This window comes from Nothobranchius furzeri, chromosome 15, assembly GCF_043380555.1.
Source record: "Nothobranchius furzeri strain GRZ-AD chromosome 15, NfurGRZ-RIMD1, whole genome shotgun sequence".
Taxonomy (NCBI): domain Eukaryota; kingdom Metazoa; phylum Chordata; class Actinopteri; order Cyprinodontiformes; family Nothobranchiidae; genus Nothobranchius; species Nothobranchius furzeri.
In genome coordinates, this window is record NC_091755.1 from 50,628,457 (window position 1) to 50,641,926 (window position 13,470).

Sequence of the window (13,470 nt, forward strand, 5' to 3'; positions counted from 1 at the left end):
GGGGATCTGGGCAGGGCCTTGGGGGTCGGGTCCTGACATGTATGCTGTTGGGAAGAAGGCAGGAACATGCAGCAGTGTCTGGCCCGGGTTCGGGGGCCTCATGTACACCTTGGCTCCTCTGCTGTTCCATCACAGGGGAGGGGGAGGTCCAGGAGGGGGAGGACCCAACCTTACCTGGATATCCTATGTCTTATATATTCTCGAAGTTGTGCAAATGCAGGGATGGGCATAGATTTTCTGCTGGGGTGGGGCTGGGTTGGTGCCTTCGGACTCTGTGGGGCTCTGTAATGCTGCTGCTTTGGGCCCTGGCAGGATAGGCTGGGGTCTCCATGGCCTTGGTTGCAATTTGACAACACAGGTGCCTATTGGGGCCAGTGGGGGAGCTGGCTCCCTGGAGGGCTAAGCCCAACCAGCCGTTTCCCCCCATCCCCGCATATTTCTCTCCTCCTGCTCCCTCACATCCTCATACAAATATACACATAGGACCTTGGGGGGTGGACAAGTCAGGGAGTGCGGGTATGGACCCCATTTCCGCATTCCTGTGGCAACCTGCCCCCCAATTTTATTTGCACCTTATACACTTCCACCGACGACATTCCACGCAAACACACACGTAGGGCCTTGGGAGTGAGCACATTCAAGGGCATTTGGTAGGGGGATTTCTCAGTCTCCTCCCGAGTGCCGGTGCCAACTTCCAATTTTAAACTGCACTTAGACACCGAGGGCTGTGGGTGCAAGTGGGGTGGTGCGGTGGCATCCGCTGGCATAGGCCAGACAATGCCTGCACTGCCCGCTCACCACAGCCATGGAATACACCTCATCAATACACAACACTATAATGGAGCAGGCGGAGGGAGACTAGGGGTCTTAGCACACCTCTGTTGTTGCTTGGCTTCCTGGGGCTGGAGACTAGGAGGGAGATCTGGCCGTCTGGTTGGGGTCTGGGCTGGTGGGTTGCTGGGCTCGGCGTTGGGCGGGGGAGCCTGCTCATCAGCACCCCAGCAGAAAGGGTCAAACTCTGGTAACCGGTGATGGTTGTACCCAGTGTGCAGCAGTACCGGGACCAGAATGAATAGGGTGTGTATGGGGAGCATGAGTGGGTGTCCGGCGTGCATTTTTGTAAGTCTTTGGTTGTATGTGTATGTGTGAGCATGAGGGAGGGAGTGTGTGACTGTGTTTGTGATCGTAGACCCAATATCACTGACGCACACAACAATGCACAGTGCTAATGGCTACGAAAACGGAATAAAAACAGAAAGAAGTTCCCTTGCTTTGACTGATGCAGGATTTAGGAAACCCGTCCGCCTCTTTTCTTAACTTGAAAAAAAAAAACTTCCAGACAACAACGGAGTCCGTATCTGGGACAGTTTTCAGAGATCGTCTCTGCTGCGGCTGCCCGGTGGAACCGGAAACTTTACAAAAGTTGCGGCAAGCTATATTTTTAACATTTACGTAACATCTGTGCAGCGAAAGCACCAGACAGAATAATTCTTTGCCCTAACAGTAGTTTAGGAAAGTAGTCAGACAAAGGAGAGGAACCTGGCTGCTGCTGGGAAAACGCTCCGTATTCTATTTCGTCTAGTCTTAGCCCTTAATCTAGCTGCTATTGGAAGGATGATCTCAGCATCAGTCAATCATGAAGAGCTTAAATGTACACCCACCAATGGTGGGCACCCCTGTGCGTATATAAGTGGAGTGACTCCACTGTTCGCCTCCGTTATCTCTTCAAGCTAAGCTTAAGAGCTTCCTTTAAAGAGCAATAATCCAAGAAGCATTCTACTCACCTACCATGTCCAGCGACGCAAGGACCTGCCCAGCCTGCCAGACGGGCTCCATCTCCAGCGGCGACCTGCACCAAGTGTGAGGTCTGTCTCGGGGCTCATCACGCTGGCCTTGCCTTGACCCCCCAGGCCTCGTGCCCGTTTTGTGCCGCTCTGCCCATGGCTGAAAAAATCTGCCGGGTCGAGTACTTCACCCCCGCCGCCGACGAGGAATTTCCGGTGGCTGACACATACTCGCCGGACAAGGCCTTACAGTTCTTCAACGTCGGCCAGGAGCCGTCTGGCTTCAACCGACTGGATGATGTCATCGACAGTGAGGAGTACGACGAGGCTGGCTGCCATAGCCCTTCTTCCCTCCTGGACAACACGGAGGTCAACGAGCCTCGCTCAGCGGGTCCTTCTGCTCCACTGACTTCTCGCTCCTCCCTGTCAGCAGTTAGAGCACTGCTCCAGGAGCTGCCTGTCATCATCTTCGCGGCTGCGGTCCGCAAGGGGCTAGCCGTGCCAGAACCGGCTTTGCCTGAAGCAGATGATTTGGCGGGAATTTTCGGGGCAACACAGACGCGCTGTCCAGACCCCATCTGGCCGCACTTACCCGCTGTCATGAGCTGCTGGTCCGCCGCCTTCTCCGAACCTGCTAAGCTCAAGGCACCAATTTCCACATGTGCGCCCATTATCAAGGTCGAGGGCTTGTCCGACCAAGGCTGGCCTTCCGTTCCTCCGCTGGAGCCGGACGTGGCCTCATTGTTTGGTGCCAAGAACCACCTCGCTGGCCCGCGAGCAGTTCCCGCTTCTAAGCATGACCAGCTGCTGACGCGGCTCACCGATCGCGCACACCAGTGCACTTTCCAGACCGGCGCTGCAGGAAATAACATCGTCATTCTTGCCTTTGGCGTTTCCAAAATGGGGGAAGAGCTTGACGCTCCTGACGAGTCAAAAACCATCATTACTAAAACTGCTGATGCCATTCTCAACCGGTGCGCTGCTGTACTCACCGGTTCTGCTCGCATTGCTGCCTGGCAGACCCTTATCCAGCAGGCCTTATGGCTCAAGGCCCTGCCCTCCATTCCTGAACACCTGCACAGGGAGATGCTGGAAGGCCCCATCAACTCTGATGTTCTGTTTGGTCCCCATCTTAGGAGCGTCATCGAGAGGGCTCAGAAGACAGCTGAACTGTCAGCCACGGTGCGAGACCTGGTACACCCTCGGTCCGCCTTTCACTCCGGCCGCTCCTCCAGAGGATGGGACAAATGGCGCAGAAACTTCAGTCGCCCAGCTGCACTGCCCACCCCTCGGAGCCGGCCTCCCGCTTCGGCTCCACCTCAGCGGGACCAGAGAGTTGGCGGTTCCGAAAGAGCCAGCAGACACCATCTTGTCAGTCACAGTCGCAGGAACCTCACCGAAAGCAACCACGAAAATGACGCGTTGGGGGGAATGGGTGTGCTTCTGACTGTAATGTTAACTCTGTGAATGATTTTGGTTTTGAAATCTAGACGGGAGGAGATAAAGGCATGGATGCACGGACGTAACCTTTGTCAAGTTTGACATTATTGTTAAACAAATAAACGCTCCAGGCAACCTCTTACAATTTGATTTTAATGCACTTTTTCCAGATCCATTTTTTTTTCAATCCCCAAAGGGCCCTTCACACTGGATTAAGACTTCACCATGACCTACTCAACCTATTGGAGCAAGGCTAAATCACTGAGGGGAAAATGATGCTCGTAGACTAAATACAGTAAATATTCCTCATGTCTATAATCACTCTGACCACACTATGTTAGCAGCATGTTTCCACAATCATCCTACAATTTACACCGATATTTGCAGCCTCCACCAAGCTGCATCAGGATGCAGCTCAATGTTGGAAGTTCCGGCTTTAGCTTCAAAATAAGGCTGGGCATTATGGTCAAAAAAAAATCTCAGATCTTTTCACTCCAAATCTGATTTATGTTGAGTTAGGGTTTACCACAATCCTTTCTCTAACTTGAATAAATCAATAAAATCAATGGATTTCTGAGGCCTACCTCAAGAGGCCAGTTTGGCCAGTTGTGTGTCAAATCTTGGTGATGAAGCCACCTCGATGTTTGCGAGCTCTGTGTCAAGGACACGTAGCAGTCACTGCCACCAAGCTTCAACCAGGGCATCAATGTGGCCACCACAGCACTGCTACTGGAGCTTTGTGCATCTTTCAAACTGATGTCAGTCTAACCTAGACTGTCCTGTATGATGGAGAGTTCAATGTTATCTATAATTCATTCCTTAAAACCATGCAGGGACCCTGCAACGACCATTTTCAGTGTAGCTAACTATGTTTTTATCTTGAGAGAAAGGATATTTAACAGAAACCTGCTTGAAAACAGGGGGGTTTGCATTCAGATGGTTTGAACATTTAAGGTATTTTAAAAACAAACACGAAATATTGTGGTTTTAACTGAAAATGCATCCTCCCTACCAGCTAGAGCCTTCCCACAATCCTCTTCTTTATGTAGATGCTCCACCTTTCACTTCTCATCTCACCTGTCTCTCTGCATTACACCCAGCAACGATCAGAGAGACGTCTGGAGAAGCATCTTTAAGCTTTAATGCGCTTTGAATAATTAACATGTGTATGTGCATTCATACACAAGGACACACACACACACACACACACACACACACACACACACACACACACACACACACACACACACACACACACACACACACACACACACACATACAAAGACACACAGCTGAGCCTATCAGTGGCAAGCAGTCCCCCCAGCCAGAGAGACCCAGAGGGAGAAGGGAAGCTTGATCTGTGCCAGTTCCAGCCTCAGAGCCTCCAAGCTGGGCTACTCGGAGTTGTGTACCAACAGCCCAAGCTCCAGCAATCTGAAACAATGAAGAGGCAGCTGTAACGCTGACACCCGTAGCTGAGAGACAAAAAAAGAGCATGTCTGGCTCCTGCTAACTGACTTGTTGAGGGAATGAGGGAACAGTTTAACAAGAGCAGAGAGCTCAATGGGCGAGAGATCAAACAGGAAAAGTGAGATGGGCTGGTGAGATTCAAGGATTTCAGCAATTACAGGAATATGGGATGGTAAGCTTTTTGCTCATCGAAGATTAATCAGAACTTAAAGCAAAAATAAAGAAATCAGTCAATTGGCCAAATCATGATAGGATCCATCATGGACACATGACCTCTGGTGCAGTGATATTGGCATCCTTTGGGTCTTGTGGCTTACAGAGCAGCATCATATAGATGCTAGCACAAATTGGCATCTGGGGACTTCAGGGGGAAGGGTTGATGCCTTTGGGGTGACGTCTTATGTTATTTGAAGTCATAGTTGTTGCAAAACTGTTATGCATGATGAAAAACATTCACGTGCACGCTATTTATTCTTGCAGTTGTTTTTGCAGCTAGTTTGTGAGCTAATCGCTCTCATCACGTTCCCTTGTCAGTGAGTTTAACGTTGCAGCTCATTATTCTCTACATTCCTATGTACCCTTTGCCGCTATAGGAGTGTGGTGAGTTGACATGAACCTATGGCCACATGACCAGGTCAGTCATCAAGCTGATGTATCCTCTAATTAGCAGCACGTGACCTATCACTGATCTGCACATCTACATTCACCTTGTGTACATCTGGAGCTTAGAACAGCCTTCTAATGACAATTAATGAGGCAGGACTACAAAGCTGCTGGTTCACACCTCAGTGCAGCAGCGGATCGTCACAGACCAACTGTATTCCCCTCAGGATAAGGTCGTCAGGCTTTACAGAAGAGAAGGAACAAGCGAATAGGACAGTCTGACTGGGATGAAAGGAGGAGAAGGATGGAAAAGAGGATGGAGGAGGAGTGATGAAACGTGAAAGTAAGACACTAAGAAAAAGACAGTAAGAAAGACAGATTATACCAGGGGCTCTGTCTTAGCGGGTGAGTTGCATTTTCACATTTTGAAAAGGTCAGTAACTCGACGGTTAACTAAACAGTTTCAGAGGAGCTGATGCAGAACAAGCTCTGGCTCATAATGAGCACTTTTTTAGACAAATTCGGATGACTTCACTCAGGCGATGTCCTAATGAATACATCAAGCTGAGAGCAATATCCATCTCTGCACAACACAAACTTTGCAAACATGAATGAGTAAAAGCCAAAATAACAAACAGTGAATTTTAAAAGGTTAGAATCAACATCTGCTGTTGCTGTTGCAGAAACACTTTGAAAATAAGATGACAGGATTTGGAGTTTTATTTCCTGACATTTGGACGTCTCCTCCTTGAACCATCACCATATCGTGGTGGAGGAGTTTGAGTGCCCTAATGACCCTAGGAGCTATGTTGTCTGGGACACTTTGTGCCCCTGGTAGGGTCTCCCATGACAAATTGGTCTTAGGATAAGGGTGAGACAAAGAACAGTTCACAGGATCTTTCATGGAAGTAAATTCAAAGAGGCGGAGTATCCGGCCCAGAGGGTTACCGGGGTCCCACCCTGGAGCCAGACCAAGGATTGGGGCCCGTGAGCGAGCGCCTGGTGGCCGGGATTTCGCCCATGGGGCACGGCCGAGCCCAGCCCAAACCGGATACATGGGCTCATCCAACTGTGGACCCACCACCCGCAGGAGGAACATGAAGGGTCCGGTGCAATGTGGATCGGGTGGCAGACCAAGGCGGGAGCCTTGGCGGTCTGATCCCCGGACGAGAAAACTGGTTTTTGGGACATGGAACGTCACCTCGCTGGCGGGGAAGGAGCAGGAGCTTGTGGCAGAGGTTGAGTGGTACCGGCTAGATATAGTCGGACTCACCTCGACACATAGCATTGGCTCTGGAACCCAAGTCCTTGGGAGGGGTTGGACACTCTCCTTTGCTGGAGTTGCTCTAGGTGCGAGGTGGAGGGCTGGGGTTGGCTTTTTTGTTAGACTCAAGACTCTCTGCCTATGTGTTGGGGTTTACCCCGGGGGATGAGAGGGTAGCTTCCCTGCGCCTTCGGGTCGGGGAACGGGTCCTAACTGTTGTTTGTGCTTACGGGCCAAATATCAGGTCAGAGTACCCACCCTTTTTGGAGTCCCTGGGACGAGTGCTAGGTAGTGCTCCACTGTCCTGCTGGGGGACTTCAATGCTCACGTGGGCAATGACAGCATGATCTGGAGGGGTGTGATTGGGAGGAACGGCCTGCCTGATCTGAACTCAAGTGGTGTTTCGTTATTGGACTTCTGTGCAAGCCGCAGTTTGGCCATAACAAACACCATGTTCGAACATAAGGATGCCCATCGATACACTTGGTACCAGGGTAGCCTAGGTCGCAGGTCGATGATAGACTTTGTAGTTGAATCATCTGACCTGCGGCCGTATGTTTTGGACACCCAAGTGAAGAGAGGAGCGGAGCTGTCAACTGATCACCACCTGGTGGTGAGTTGGATCAGATGGCAGGGGAAGATGCCGCGTAGACCTGGCAGACCCAAATGCATAGTGAAGGTTTGCTGGGAATGCCTGGCAGAAGAACCTGTTAAGAAAGTATTCAACTCCCACCTCCGGGAGAGCTTTGACCGCGTCCCAAGAGCAGTGGGGGACACTAACTCCGAGTGGGCCTTGTTCCAACTCTGCGATTGTTGAGGTGGCTGTTGCTAGCTGTGGTCGCAAGGTGGCCGGTACCAGTCGTGGTCGCAACCCCCGTACCTGCTGGTGGACACCAGAGGTTCGGGGAGCCGTCAGGCTAAAGAAGGAGGCCTACAGGGCGTGGCTGGTCTGTGGGTCTCCGAAGGCAGCAGACAGGTACCGGATAGCCAAGCGGGGTGCAGCAGTGGCAGTTGCCGAGGCAAAATCTTGGGTGTGGGAGGAGTTTGGAGAGGCCATGGAGAAAGACTATCGATCGGCTCCAAAGAGATTCTGGCAAACTGTTCGGCGCCTCAGGAGAGGAAGGCAGCAACTCGCTCACACTGTTTACAGTGGGGATGGGGAGCTGCTGACGTCAACTGGGGCTATAGTCAGACGGTAGAAGGAATACTTTGAGGAGCTCCTTAATCCCACCCATGCGCATTCCGAGGACAAACCATAGCCGGGAAACCTGGGGATGGACTGTCCAATATCGGGGGCAGAAGTTGCTGAGGTAGTCAAACAACTACACAGCGGTGGAGCCACGGGGCGGATGAGATTCGTTCTGGGTATCTCAAGGCTATGGATGTTGTAGGGCTGTCATGGTTGACACGTCTCTGCAACATTGCGTGGTCATCGGGGGCAGTTCCTAGGGAGTGGCAGACCGGGGTGGTGGTCCCCATCTTTAAGAAGGGTGACCTGAGGGTGTGTTCCAACTATAGGGGGATCACACTCCTCAGCCTGGAGAGGAGGGTTCGATCAATAGTTTAGTCTCAGATTGAGGAGGAGCAATGTGGTTTTCGTCCCTGGCCGTGGAACTGTGGACCAGCTCTATACCCTTGCAAGGGTGATGGAGGGGGCATGGGAGTTTGCCCAACCAATCCACATGTGCTTTGTGGATTTGGAGAAGGCTTATGACCGTGTCCCCAGGGGCACCCTGTGGGGGACGCTCCAGGAGTATGGGGTGGGTGGCTTTCTGTTAAGGGCCATTCAGTTCCTTTACCAGAGGAGCGTGAGTTTGGTCCGCATAGCCGGTAGTAAGTCGGACCTGTTCCCAGTGAGGGTTGGACTCCGCCAGGGCTGCCCTTTGTCACCGGTTCTGTTCATTACCTTTATGGACAGAATTTCTAGGCGCAGCCATGGTGTGGAGTGTGTCGAGTTTGGTGGCAGGAGAATCTCGTCTCTGCTTTTTGCGGATGATGTGGTCCTACTAGCTTTATCCAGCTCTGACCTTCAGCTCTTGCTGGGAAGGTTTGCGGCGGAGTCTCTGCTTTTTGCGGATGATGTGGTCCTACTAGCTTCATCCAGCTCTGAACTTCAGCTCTTGCTGGGTAGGTTTGTGGTGGAGTGTGAAGCAGCTGGGATGAGGATCAGCACCTCCAAATCTGAGACCATGGTTCCCGACCGGAAAAGGGTGGCTTGCCAACTCCGGGTCGGGGGAGAGGTCCTACCTCAAGTGGAGGAGTTTAAGTATCTCGGGGTCTTTTTCATGAGTGAGGGTAGGAGGGATTGGGAAATCGACAGGCGGATTGGTTCGGCATCTGCAGTGATGCAGACGCTGAGCCGATCTGTCGTGGTGAAGAGGGAGCTGAGCCATAAAGCCAGGCTCTCGATTTGGGATCTATGTCCCAATCCTCACCTATGGTCATGAGCTTTGGGTAATAACTGAAAAAACGAGATTGCGGATACAAGCGGCCGAAATGAGTTTCCTCCGTAGGGTGGCTGGGCTCAGCCTTAGAGATAGGGTAAGGAGCTCGGACATTGGGGAGGGACTTGGAGTAGAACAGCTGCTCCTCCGGATCGAAAGGAGACAGTTGAGGTGGTTTGGGCATCTGGTCAGGATGCCTCCTGGACGCCTCCCTGGGAGGTGTTTCGGGCATGTCCTGCCGGCAGGAGGCCCCCGGGTTGACCCAGGACACTTAGGAGAGGTTACATCTCCAATCTGGTCCGGGAATGCCTTGGGGTCCTGCCGGAGGAGCTGGTGGAGAAGGCCGGGGAGAGGACGGTCTGGAGCTCCCTAGTTGGGATGCTGCCCCCACGACCCGGACCCGGATAAGCGGAGGAAGACGACGACATTTGGACATCTTGCCTATGATTTGCCAACAGCAACGCAACTCTACCACTGACTCAGTTTGCTTTGCAATGTTGATGTTTATCTCCACAAATAACACAATCCTGGAAGAGTTCTGCTGCGTGATGGAGTTGCTAATGCTAACAGTTAGCTTCTACTAGCCGACATGTCCTCTGTTTCCTGGACGCTAAACCAACAACAGGCTTCCCCACTGTGAGTGAAGATGGAGTCCATGAATGTTAAGTGACAGTGTGACGTAGATCTGTCAGGAATTTCTAATCCTAGAGTTGCTCCGTCTGTTTCCTATCAGAAGCTAATGCAGGAGGTAGGTGTAGGAGACTATTTTCATGTTCAGCTTGCATGAAAAACTCAGACTGACCTATTAGAATCAGGCATTTTATTTAAAATGTATTTTTCAGTGTTCCACACCTTTAAAGATATTCTCTTTGATTCTTGCATTATTTCTAAACTTAGTCTCAGTGTATCCAATAAAAAATAAAAATAATAAATAAATAATATTAGGTTATAATAAATAACTAGCAGCTCACAATACAACTAATGATGGATTTGGGCGCTGGGAGCACAACACAAATGTGTAAATAAATAAATAAATAAGAAACAATGCTAAGTCCCTTTCCTTCAGTGCAAATATCAAGGGAGGTTATTTGGAAGCCACATTCTGTCGCTGCTGTCAGTCACACACTGCATTAAATCATTTGTGAGACCTGAAATATCCAGAGTAAAAAGCTACAACATGCAAAATGAATGAATGCCTTAATTAATAAGCAGCCAAAATGCAATCAGTAACAGGATAAGCAGGCAGACAGAAATAAATAAAAAGCTAGAATGCAAACAAACCTGTTTCTATTACATTTTTGGTTGGTTGGTAATATTCTCTTAGTTTTTCTCCTATTTCCGTGAATCTAAACAAAGTCATCTGAAGCCACCCCCGGGGCCTGGGTTCGGCCCAGCCGGCTCCACCAGCCCAATGCGGGGATTCACTGGAGCACAGCAAATTTGTTTGTGTTTGTTTGCGCTGCTGTTTGTTTCTCTCATTGTTTGTGTTTATATGCTTTTCTGTTGATGGCCTTCTCGAGTGTTTCTCCGACTCTGGCAATTTTCTGCCTGGTCGCCCCTAATGTGCTTCTCTGTTTATCTGCTGTCACAAAAGAGCTAATTTATATATATTTACAATTACAGGAAGTGACAGTGGAGAATTATACTTACCTTAAAAGGGGAAAAAGGTACCCCCCACCCCCCCAAAACAAACAAACAGACAAACAAACAAAACTAGTCATCTGTTTACACGCTGGTGGTAAAAAAAAGTTCTTTTTTTTTCTTGGTTTACGAATGCCGCATATTCACAGATGCTGTGAGTTTTATCAGATATGAAGTGAAGTCAGCCTCAAGAAATATGACAAATGCCTTTGGGAATATAACCAGTGTAGTGTGAATTCAATCACTTTGGCAACTGACTGCTAATGACACAGGGGGAAACTTTTTCAGGCAGCAGTGATGGGCAATATTGCCTTCAGCAGGGGCTACGAACTGGCAAATTGGAACAAAATCGAGACTAGAGGAGATAAATGTGTGACAAAACCACTGCTGTTGGCCGATGCGAGCATACGCGTGGCTTCAGAATAGCACCTATTCAATCAAAGAGAAAACATAAGGATGCATCCAAACGCACGGATGCGACGCCCGAAGCCGTCTCCCCACTGTCTGCTGTGTCAATAACAACAATCTGTGAAAGATTGTGGTCGCGCCACAAGTATGAGTGTCTATTAAAATTCAACAAACCCCCTCCTGACATTCAAAGAGTCTCGGTAACCATGGCAGCATTGGCATTCAAAGGACGGTACAACAGGAAAAAGATGAAAAAGACAACAACAAAAACAGTGAATTACTGTGGCTTTTAAAGTAAGATGATGCTGGATTTTGTGTCCTGTTTGTATTTGTTGTTTTTTTTTTCTTTTAAAAGAATACGAATGCATTTTTTTTTATATTTTAAAAATGATTTTCTTGAGCCAATATGTGCTAAAGTGACCCTTTGCAGGGTAATTTGTCTCAGCCCCAACTTCCCCTTGTGGCCAGAACACCACACTTGCAACTTCAGAGTATCCAGACCGCTCCACCAGTTACGACAATCCACGTTTGCACCTCAGGACAGACGAGCTATACCTGGTTAGCATTTGTTGTAACGCTCTAATCAGGGCGGAGCCTCAGAATAAGCAAAGCAAACCTTTTTCTTATGGAGCTAAAACAAGAAAAAGAACGTCCGACCACAAAAGGAGTCAAACAAGTGTCAACATCGAGACTTTTCTGAATAACGAGAGCTAATTACGGTCTCGGAGACAAATAAACAATCATCCTTTTCCACTTGTAAGTACTTTGTTTGGTTTGTGCTTGTTTTAGCTTTCCCTGGGTTTGTTGGGCATATCCCGTTCGTCACCCCGATACCCACATAAGCTCAGTCATTGATGCTTTATCATCTCTACCAAAGGTCCTTATCCTCACACACCTCCTAATCCTCTGCGTGCCGCATGGACCCCGGCTGCTGCTAAGCAGCGAGCTAGCTGGTCGATGCTCCCATACTTGGTCCTGTCAGCTAGCCACTCGCAGCTTGTACAGTAAGTCCAGTGCTCCGGATCTACATTTGGGTTTGCCAAGGCGATACACTCTTTCCCTGTGGTCATATGACTCCTCCTCTCAGGATCTTTGTCATGTTATTTACCAGGCACTCTGTTAGTCAATGGTAAAGTAGCTAGCCTGCATGCTAATGCTGGAGTATGCTTCCAGCAAGTTTCCTGCATAGTTTTTTGTACCCACATCTTTTTTATCTGTGAATTCAATGCCGTTCGGCAAGTCTCAAATAAAAATTTGGGCGTCTTACTGTAAATAAATATACCATTAATGTAAAAAAGAAACTCTAAATGAACTATGTTAATACCCAGAATCAAACCCAGGTCCTCTCCATGGAAGTCAAGACATCTTATATCCTTAATGAAACAACGTCAAACCAAAATGGCTATTTTGTTGCTAATTTGCAGGAAATATCTAGAAGAAAGTTCTACAGAAAGTAGCTAAGGGTCCTCAGAAATGTAGCTAGCTTTGTCACTAGGCGTTAGGAACAGTGACAAAGTGACTCTGCCTCTCTCTCTCTGCTGCTAAATCTACGGATAGCGAATGCTACGGGCTATGCCTGAGCGTGAACGTGCATGAAGCAGCCTGCTCGACCCGAGCATCTCTCTTTTTCTGTGATTTTACAGAAAAACAGGCAATCACAGTAAAAATTCCAGGGCTCATTCTACAGGACCAGAGCATTGCAGGAGAACGTATGAAGAAGACATTTATTATTTCTATACATGTTTTGGCTGTCAAACTTCCTTAATGTCCCTTTAACTCTTGCAAACACTCAAAACAAATAATTAAATAAAATGCACTAAAAGCATTTTCATCTGTTTGGGATGCCTAATAGAAATGCCTAAAGAGAAATTTAGTGGTCAAGCACACCACACACAAAAACAGGCAATTCGTAAAGCACACAGACACCTACCCACACAGAGTTGCATGTTTTTTTTATTCCTTCCTTTTGCAGCCTTTCAGTGTCTCTGATTTTAGTTAAAAAGAAAGATGAAGGGAAAGAGATTCAACGCATGAACGTGTTTGCATCCATGTGGCAAAAAGAAGAAAAAAAAGACTGAAAAGAGAAAACACCAAGGGAAAGAGGGCGTAGCAGGAAATATCAAACCAGTGAAAACCCCCGAGTCTGGAGAATCTATCCCCTTGCATAAAAACATACATTTTTAAACTCTTAAAAATGATAATAATAATAATAATAAAAGATGTTTTAATTGTAAAGACAGCCCATGAAGGACACCAACATTTGTATTTTTCTGGTCTGGGTGTGTGTAAGCATCTGTGCATAAGCCAGGGAGAATTAGAGTCGTACAAAGACAGAGGGTATATAAAAGGGAGCCAGCTCATGGGAGGATGAGGGTTTTCATGCAAATATAACATTTGGGTCGATAGCACACACTTC

At 48.6% G+C, this 13,470-nt stretch overlaps 1 protein-coding gene across 2 annotated transcripts in view; it reads right to left on the reverse strand.

The window, feature by feature from the left end:
* plxna1a (plexin A1a) overlaps window positions 1-13,470 on the reverse strand; it is a 294,975-nt gene that overhangs the window by 139,370 nt on the left and 142,135 nt on the right. The window lies entirely within an intron of this gene.